The sequence below is a fragment of the Gorilla gorilla genome, chromosome X (assembly GCF_029281585.2).
Source record: "Gorilla gorilla gorilla isolate KB3781 chromosome X, NHGRI_mGorGor1-v2.1_pri, whole genome shotgun sequence".
In the NCBI taxonomy this organism is placed as follows: domain Eukaryota; kingdom Metazoa; phylum Chordata; class Mammalia; order Primates; family Hominidae; genus Gorilla; species Gorilla gorilla.
The window spans coordinates 167,695,557-167,705,862 of NC_073247.2; positions in this window are offsets into that span (position 1 = coordinate 167,695,557).

The window sequence follows — 10,306 nt, forward strand, 5'->3', positions numbered from 1 at the left end:
TTTGGAGTTTCTCTGGGGACCCCTTTACACTTGGCTGTCTCGGTTTCATACACTTTTAAATGGCCAGATCTCTCGAGAACTTGCTCACTATTTTGAGGACAGCACCAAGGGGACTGTGCCGAACAATTCATGAGAAATTTGCCCACATGATTTAAATCACTTCCCACCAGGCCCTACTGCTAACATTGGAGATTATAATTCAAAATGAGATTTGGGCAGTGACACACATCCAAATCACATCAAGAGGAAAGCAGAATCAGAGCAACAACTTCCAGAAAACATTGTTGGAGGCCTTGGATCTAATTTTGCCTGAAACAGGCACTTATTCCTGTGCTTTCAGTTCTATGAGCTAATACATTATTCTTTTTCCTGTTAATGTAGTCTGGGTTATTATTACTTGCAATCTAAGCATCTGGAAGAATAAAGCCTCCAAGAGAGTGCAGAGAATGTTTATTTCTCTTTCTCCCTAGTGTGTTCTTCACAGTACCTGCAAAAGTCTCTTCCAACTTCACTTAAACTTTTCTTCTTGGAGGTAAAGACGACGTGGTTTTTTGCTCTGCTGTGTCTCAGAACTCTGTCCCCAGGGTCATATTTCTATATATGAGGTGATGCCAGGCTTCGCATGCTCAAGTATGGATTGGGCAGCCCTCCTTACTGAGTGTTAACCAACATCTCTCCCTCTGTCCTCTCCAGCGCCTCTCTATGCAGTTCTGGCTCCTTTTCTCACCATGCTGTGACCCCAGACAAGCTCTGTCTAACACTGAGGATGTCATGCTCAGAGTCTATATGACTGCTCTACAGTGGCAGCATGAATGAAGGCTGAGGATGACGAGAGCGGACAGCTTCTTCCCTGATCCTAGTTTCCAGTAATGTTTTTTCCAGACTCAGAGTCCCAGAATCTCACCTCTGGAGAGCCTGCCAGATGTAGGCTAATCTTTATAAGCTGAGAGTCAAAGGAGCCCTTACTATCTTTTTATTAGGAATGAGAGAGGTTGTTGGGTGCTGCATGTGACTTTACCTGGCCTCACCTTCTGTCTCACTGCTGACCTCTGGCACCCAGTCTGATTGTTCCATTTTTTTCATTTAGAGCTCCATCCTCCAGGGTCATCAGAGCTCATTTATTCAAGGGAATGGGGTGACTCTTCTGCTTCCTGTTCGTGTTTCCTGACTGCTCCCAGACAAACTAGTATCTGAATTGCTAGGTATACCATTGCCGGACGCTAACAGGAGATATCCTCTTTCCCATCACCAGAGCAAAATGATAGGTGTTTTCACTTCATTGGGTCTTTAAATTTTGCCCAAGAAATGATCCACTTGGGTTTGAGCAGTACCTTCTTTAAACTTATGGCCTATGGAGTCCCAATCAGATAATTATCTGAGGTGCAAGGAGTCCTGCCTGTATTGACTAGCACAGCTTATGCAGGGTCTCCACCTTGACCTTGGATGGTTCGGCATCCTCCTCCTCACCATCAGAAGGGATCTTCCTCTTCAAGCCAAGTCTGGGGTTGAATATTGCAGCAAGTGTTTTATTGTGGGACACCCACAAGCATGTGTTGGAGGCTCTTAAGTGTACAGCTCTCAGTAACAGAACCACCAGCCTCAATATTTAAGCAGAGACTGTTAATCTACCTTCTGGAAAGTGTTGGGCATCTGAACTGCACATCCTGGAGACCTGAGGCATTCGGCCCCCAACAACAAAGCACTGTTCAACTTGAGGACATGAATGAGTTAAACATGGGTCTCTATGACATTCTCTCCAACAACCATCTCTTTCCACCTTGATCCCTGCCTGTGTGGTCCTTGAACCAGGGATGAATTTTTCTCTTCTTGCTGTTGCATTCTCTGAGACCAGTCTCAGCTTTTATTAAGAAAGAGCTTTGTGGGCCAGGCGCGGTGGCTCACACCTGTAATCCCAGCACTTTGGGAGGCCAAGCCGGGTGGATCACGAGGTCAGGAGATAGAGACCATCCTTGCTAACACGGTAAAACCCCGTCTCTACTAAAAATACAAAAAATTAGCCAGGCATGGTGGCGTGTGCTGTAGTCCCAGCTGAGGCAGGAAAATCGCTTGAACCCAGGAGTTGGAGGTTACAGTGAGCCGAGATCGCACCACTGCACTCCAGTCTGGGCGACAGAGCAAGACTCTGTCTCAAAAAAACAAAAACAAAAACAAAAAAAAATTAGAGTTTTGTAAAACGCCATTGACAACAAATCCAATTCCAATGCCTGCGTGAGCACATGAGTCTGAGCTCTAGGGGGGCTCCCTGGCAGCATTTAGTCTTGATGAACACCTCCAAAATAAATTCACTCTAGAAGTCTGACATCACTTTGTAAGAATGAAGCCATCCTTTTCAGAAATACTGTGTAGAGAGTAGCTTGCAGATGAAACTCCGCAATGCCTGGGAGGGAAGTCTGAATGGAAGATGAGATTAAAAGAGAGTCAGTGGGTCCTAGAAAGAAGGAATCCTGCATGGTAGGCCATATTCTTTAGTAGGGCTTGATAATAGTGAGGGAGGACACAACTTTTTCTCTGCCCTCTTAATGTTGTGACTGAGACCTATGAATTAAGCTGACAAAAGACAGATTAATAATGGAAAATCATTTACATTTTATTTGACATTTATATTTGTATGTGGCACAGGAAGGGGGCCTTCATAGAAAAAAAAAGTGAAAACCTCAAGGAAGTGGCGAGATTTGGGGGCTTACGGTACCATCATAACAAAGGGCAATAAATTGTGGGGAAGTGACTAGACAAAGAAAAGGCATTTGGGCTTCTAGGGGTGGCAAATTGAGGGGGAAAAACCTAGGAAATATATGGGAGAAATGAATGGACAATAAGGGTTATTTCCATAAGGTTTATTTGTGCAGACTCATGTCAGAGTTGACTTCTTATCTCCAGTGATAAGAATGTTTTCTTCTTCCTAGTATTGGAAAGACAAATTTCTCACAGAAAATTTATACACTGCTTTTAGGCAGAAAGGAGGAGGGCAGAGAGCCCTTCCTGCACTGGCTGTTTCTTAATTGTCTTCACCTGAAAATGGCATATTTTGGGATGGCATGTTCTAATCTTCAGTTCCAAGAGTAGCATCCTGATACCTACCATGAAACAAACTATGGGAAAAACCTTTGTGTGGCCTGAAAGTTCTGTTATACTGGATCCCAAAACCCCATAATATTTAAGATGTTGTGCATCCTTCCTAAGTGAGTTAGGAAGGATACAATAAATAGGTGGGTTTTCCTTTCCAACAGGCATTGTTGAAACTCTGAGACTAGTGTCATAGCTCTGCCCCCTTGACTGGGGCAGAGGTCCAAGCCAGTGTGGGTAGCAGCCTGCTTGCAGAGAGGAACAAGGCTGCAGAGTGGTGCCTCCACAGCAACACAGACTCAGGGTGAGAGGCAGCCCAGGCTCACTGTTGGCACATGTAAGACACATCCTGGTGATTCCCAGGAAAATGTGGAGCAGAGGAGAAAAACTGTGAGAACTGAAATTCTTGACTGGGCAAATGGATGCTTAGGCCTAGGGAGTTTCGGATATCAATATTCATGCGATCGCATTCGACTCACCCTGGGGAGGCTAAGGAGCATCTGGTCTCACGGTGGCTGGGGAGGGTGTCTTGTGAGGAACCTGTTAATTTTCCACAAAGTGTGAATTTGCACCAGTCTAAGATGCAAATCATTTCTCTCCTTGCCTTTCTCCTTTGCATCAGTCTCAGCGCCCCGTCACTGGAGGGATGGTGGAACGAGGGGAAAAGAACTGTGCTGAGCTCAGTTGCTCTTGGGAGGGGCCTGCCACAGTCAAAATAGGGAACCTGTACCAGGACTGTCAAGCCACAGGCGACAATAGACTTCTGGAAGTGTTTGGTAGCATAGCTTTAAGGAACCAGCAAGGAAAAGGACCCTGCGGTAAATGTCAGGGGTGCCCTAATTTATTTCTCTAAAAGCCCCAAATCCCCCATTACTAACTTCTCTACCGAGGCCTAAAAGACCTCTATTAAAATGCAAATGGATTTGCTAAAGACTTTCCATTAAGCCATTACTAACAATTAATGCCTTAGCTGCCCCTCCTTTTTTTAGGTAGGAATACCGTAGGGAGTTGGGACATAAGGCAGCTAAATTTTGATGGGAGAGAGTGAGAACCTGATCTACCCTCTCCATCCGAGTTACTTGACATTTGCTCTGTAGACTGGGAAGGGGACAGGTGGTTGGTGTGGCTTTCTGTGGGTCATAGGCATCCCTGTATTTCAGGCTTCCTGGAGTGTCCGGCAGGTACCTCTCTATTCAAGACGGGTGTAGCTGTCGCTCTAGAGCTCTGTCCATAACCAAGCTGTCTCTCTCTCCCCTGGCTCCCAGAAGATCTCTTGCCCATCCTACACTACCTGACACACTTGACACCAGATGAGTTCCAGAACAGTAGGGGGAATTTCTTCCGTACCAGACCAGGCTCACGGAGGGCCCCACGTGTGACCTAGAACAAATTGTCCTTACTGACTCCATGGTCAGAGAGGCCCAGACAACTCTCCCTACATACTTAGGCACACTAGAGATACCATTTATCCCAGAAGCAACAGGTAGACCCCATTAAATGGCAGCAGTGAGCAGCAAGGTTTTGCCAGCAGGACAAGACCCAGTAGGACTTGATCTCTGCATGTGACCTATACTTCCAGCTTTCCAAAAGTGGTGCATCTCAATCTCTTTTTTTCTTGATAATGGATAATGAGGCTTCTTAATTCAAGGCAATTCAGTCATATGAGTCTAAAACGCAGCCTTTTTTGGGTAACAACAACAAAAAGTCAATAATTTGAGGATTCTTCCTTTAACTCTTATTTCCTTCTCTGAGGGCGTGCTGTAAGTTTCTGACAGGTTTGTCACTTCTCCTGTCCCTCAGGGAAGAGAGTCTCATCCCAGCTGTCCTTGTTCTCACTGGCCTCACTTGACACGTGGCCATCCCCTTCTGGCCTGGAGTGACAGCCTCTATTCCAGCTGCCGATACCCATGGCTCTGCCCTGGCCTCTGTCCAGCCCCCTAGCCTGCCATGCTCTGTCCCCTGTCTGATGATGTCCACAGCTCTTGGGGGTCCCTATGTTCCTGGGAGGCTGATCTTAGGGTCCCCTCTGCCAACCGTTGCTGTCCTATTCTATTACTCAGACGGATTGTAGTCTCCTAGCTACATCTTGGATGCCATGCAAAACCTTTTTTGTTCTGGAATTCCCATAAACCTAATAGGATCACTCTGTTTCTGTTTGGGGTTTTTTTTTTCATTTTTGCAAACACATCCTGTACCCATAAGTCCAAGTCTTAAAGAAACCCCCAGGCTCCAACTCCTGTGATCCCTTCAAACCTTCCATGTCTTACCACCTCCTTCAACTCATCTGCTTTGGGGCTGGAAGGGTATTGCTTGGGTATTGCTTCTTTCCCATTGGGTTTTGAGTCCCTGCAGACTTTTAAGCATTTGTTATTTAAAGCCCAGGTGTCGGCTGGGTGCAGTTGCTCATTCCTGTAATTTACCCAGCACTTTGGGAGGCCGAGGCAGGTGGATCACCTGAGGTCAGGAGTTTGAGACCAGCCTGGCCAACATGGTGAAACCCAAACTCTACTAAAAATATAAAACATTAGCAGGGTATGGTGGTGGATGCCTGTCGTCCCAGCTACTCGGGAGGCTGAGGCAGGAGAATCACTTGAACCCGGGAGGTGAAGGTTGCAGTGAGCCAAGATCGCGCCACTGCATTCCAGCCGGGGTAACAAGAGCGAAACTTCATCTCAAAAAAAACCCGCCAAGGTGTTGGGATTTAGAAAACCCTTTTCTGTTTCAGACACCTGGCTCTTCACAATAAAAACCATGGCTTTCAAGACTATGGGCTCTGCCATAGACTTAAAAAGTCATCTTGGCCAGGCGCGGTGGCTCACACCTGTAATCCCAGCACTTTGGGAGGCCAAGGAGGGTGGATCACAAGGTCGTGAGATCGAGACCATCCTGGCTAACACGGTGAAACCTCATTTCTACTAAAAATACAGAAAATTAGCTGGGCATGGTGGCGGGCGCCTGTAGTCTCAGCTACTCGGGAGGCTGAGGCAGGAGAATGGCGTGAACCCGGGAGGCGGAGCTTGCAGTGAGCCAAGATGGCGCCACTGCACTCCAGCCTGGGCGACAGAGCAAGACTCTGTCTCAAAAAAAAAAAAAAATCGTCTTAATGGCTAATAAGCCAGGATTGTTTTCATTGTTGTTTCAATGTCACCCCTACCCCAAGGGCTGTGCATGTACAAAACTCTCACTGCTGCTTGGATGGTAAGAAAAGGTAGGGGCTAAGCAGATTAAAAATTCATTCCCGGCTTCATTTCATTTGTTGAGCACATCCTTACTTTCTGATATAATAAGATGCTACAGGCTCATTTTGCATTTCCCCTGCTTCAACCCTGGAATCCACCATTTCTCTAAAGTAATCTGGTTTTTTCACTGGAAAGTGTTTTTTTAGAAACTAAGATCTGGACACTGGGTGTGCTTGTCAATACTGAGATGTATTACTTCTAAGCCCTCAAAGCTGGATGAGACAGTTAGGTAATATATGTTGTATACTAACCCATGTACACACATGTATCTATTATTGTTTTTGTATCTATCCATTTTATATATATATAAAGCTAAATGAGATTTCACAATAATACTTTCACCTCTTATCCAGTACCGCGAGATTTAGTTTATCCTTTTCTTGCTTCCAATACTTTTTTTTTTTTGAGACAGAATCTTGCACTGTGGCTCAGGCTAGAGTGCAGTGGCGTGTGATCTCAGCTCACTGCAACCTCCTCCTCGTGGGTTCAAGCGATTCTCCTGCTTCAGCCTCCCGAGTAGCTGGGACTACAGGCGCCCTCCACCACGCCTGGCTAATTTTTTGTATTTTTAGTAGAGACGGGGTTTCACCATGTTGGCCAGGCTGGTCTCGAGTTCTTGATCTCAGGTGATCCACCCGCTTCAGCCTCCCAAAGTGCTGGGATTGCAGGCATGAGCCACCGTGCCCAGGCCCATTAAATTTTTTTTTTTTTTTCGAGACAGATTCTCACTCTGTCGCCCGGGCTGGAGTGCAGTGGTGCGATCTCAGCTCACTGCAAGCTCCACCTCCCGGGTTCACGCCATTCTCCTGCCTCAGCCTCCCGAGTAGCTGGGACTACAGGTGGCCGCCACCACGCCTGGCTAATTTTTTTTTGTATTTTTTAGTAGAGACAGGGTTTCACTGTGTTAGCCAGGATGGTCTCGATCTCCTGACCTCGTTATCCGCCCGCCTCGGCCTCCCAAAGTGCTGGGATTACAGGCGTGAGCCACCGCGCCCGGCCCCATTAAATAATTTTTAAATGTTTAACTGACACTGCACTCCTGGGATAAACTCCACTTTAGTCATGTGTGTTATCCTTTTAATATGCTGCTGGACTTCTCTTATTTATTTATGTATTTATTTTATTTAGAGGCAGGGTCTCATTCTGTCATCCCAGCTGGAGTGTAGTGGTGCAATCATAGCTCACTGCAGCCTTGAACTCTTGGGCTTAAGCGATCCTTTCATCTCAGCCTCCCTAGTAACTGGGACTACAGTCATGTGCCGCCACACCCAGCTAATTTTAGTGTTTTTAGTAAAGACGGGGTTTTGCCATGTCGGCCATGCTGGTCTTGAATTTCTGGCCTCAAGTGATCTGCCCGTCTTGGCCTCCCAAAGTGCTGAGATTACAGGCGTGAGCCACTGCACCCACCCACAATTAATTTTAAAGTATTCTCGTTACTTGAAAAAGAAAATATGTACCCTTAGCTTCCTGGCCCCCACCAAATTCCTTCCCAACTTCACCGGCAACCCCCCACCCTAAGCAACCACTAATCTGTTATTTTTGTCTGTAATCTTTCTGTTCAGTAATCTTTCTGTCTCTGTAGATTTGCCTATTCTGGACATTTCATATTAATGAAATCGCACAACCTGTGGTGCTTTATACGTGGCGTCTTTCATTCAACATACTTTTTTTTCAGTTTCATCCACGTTGTAGCACGTATTAGCACTTCATTTGTTTGTATTTTTGAGTAATATTTCATCATGTGGATATACCACATTTGATGGATATTTGGATTATTTCCAGCTTTTTGGTTATTATGGATAGTGCTGCTATGCCCACTCATATACAAGCTTTTCTGTGAGCGCATGTTCTCATTTCTCTTGAGTGTACACCTAGGAGTAGATCTGCAGGATCATAGGGTTAACTCGATGTTTCACCATTCCAGGACTGCCAAACTGTTTTCCAAAGTGCCTGCACTATTTTACTTCCTCCTCAGCAGTGTATAAGGGTTCCGATTTCTCCACAGCCTCATTAACACTTGCTATTATCTTTTTCATTATCAGTAAGTGGCATCTCATTCTGGGTTTGATTTGCATTTCTCTCATGACTAATGATGTTGAGCATCTTTTCATGTACTTATCGGCCATTTGTATATTTTCTTTGGAGAAATGTGCATTTGCTTCATGTATTTTTAAAAACCATTTTATCGATATACATATTTAAGGTATACAACTTGATGAGTTTGAAATAAGTATATACCAATAAAAACGTCACCACAATGAATGCCATAAACATATTCATCACTTCAAAAAGTTTGCTCCCTCTCTCTTCATTTCTAATTCTTATGTTTTGTGATAAGGACACTTAACATAAGATCTATTTCCAGTAAATCTTTAAGTATGTAATACAATGTTGTTAACTATAGTCACTATGCTGTACGGGAGGTCTCTAGGACTTATCCCTCTGGCATAGCTGAAGCTTTGCACCCAATGAGCAATGCCTGCTTATTTCCTCCTCCCCCTAGCCCTTGGCAACCACCATTCTACTCTCTGCTTCTCAGTTTGAATATTTTAGATTCCTTATGTAAGTGAGATCATGTAGTATTTGTCCTACTGTGTCCGGCTTCTTTAACTTAGTATATTTGCTGCAAATGGAAGGATTTCCTTTTTATTTTATTTTATTTTAATTTTTTTTGAGACCGAGTCTCACTCTGTTGCCCAGGCTGGAGTGCAGTGGCGTGATCTAGGCTCACTGCAAGCTCTGCCTTCTGGGTTCACGCCATTCTCCTGCCTCAGCCTCCCAAGTAGCTGGGACTACAGGTGCCCGCCACCACGCCTGGCTATTTTTTTTTTTTTTGTATTTTTAGTAGAGATGGGGTTTCACCATAGCCAGGATGGTCTCGATCTCCTGACCTTGTGATCCGCCGGCCTCAGCCTGCCAAGGTGCTGGGATTACAGGCGTGAGCCACTGCGCCAGGCCAGGATTTCCTTTTTTAAAAAGGCTGAATGATGTTCCATTGTATGTATATGCCACATTTTCTTTATGTATTCACCCGTGGTTGAAAAAAAATTTTTTTAAGCATCTCTTTCAGTCTTTGCAGATTGGCTTTGTGCTGGGGTATTCCTTCAACACCTAACCAGGATATTAACAACTCTGTCTTAGCCTTCACTTCTTGATAACCCTGGACCTAGAGATCTTCCAAAAGAAAAAGCTTAGAGTCTTCTCAGATCTTTCCTGAATGCGTGACCTGCCCTGGGTATGTGCATGACATTTGAAATCCCCAATAAACACAAGTATTTTTTGAATGTCCTGATTTTCCAAAGAAAATCTCCCAGATTTTCCTCCCAGGCTTTATGTAATGTATTGTATGTCTGAACCACAACTTTTTGTCCCAGGGAGCTGTGGGTTTTTTGGTCATCTCAGAATGTTTTCAAGCAATGCCTGCCCCTTTTCTACCTCGAGTGGATTCAGACTTGGGCAAAACAGACAAATGCCTCATTTTAGTCTTTCAGATCGTTTCTGACCGGTTAGAATAGACAAACAAAGTCATTTGTGAATAAGGTCTGCCTTGCTCCCCCTGGAACCTGGGACCTGGGTCCTAAATTGGGAAAGTGGACTACTATCTTCAAGATCACCATCAAGCTGATGAAGGGGTGGGGCAAGGGCAAGTGAAAATGCCACACCACTTTTCTGTCACTTCGAAGTTGCCCTTTCCTCATTTCAGTGCTTTCCTGATTGATATAAGTCTTTTACTTTTTCCAGAGTTCTGGCAAAGTTTCTGCTGCTTTTTCTCCATGTTTCTGTAGAGGGACAGGAGTTTGGAGCTGTCTACTCTGCCATTTTCCTGATGTCACTCCACTTCTGAGTCTTTCCTATCTTTGTGGATAGCAGAGATGTCAATCTTGGATATGATACCCTGTAAGGATGGGGTCTTTCATGATGTGATATACAACTTAATATTCATTATATGGTTTTATGTCCCCAACATGTCTAGTAACCAAGGA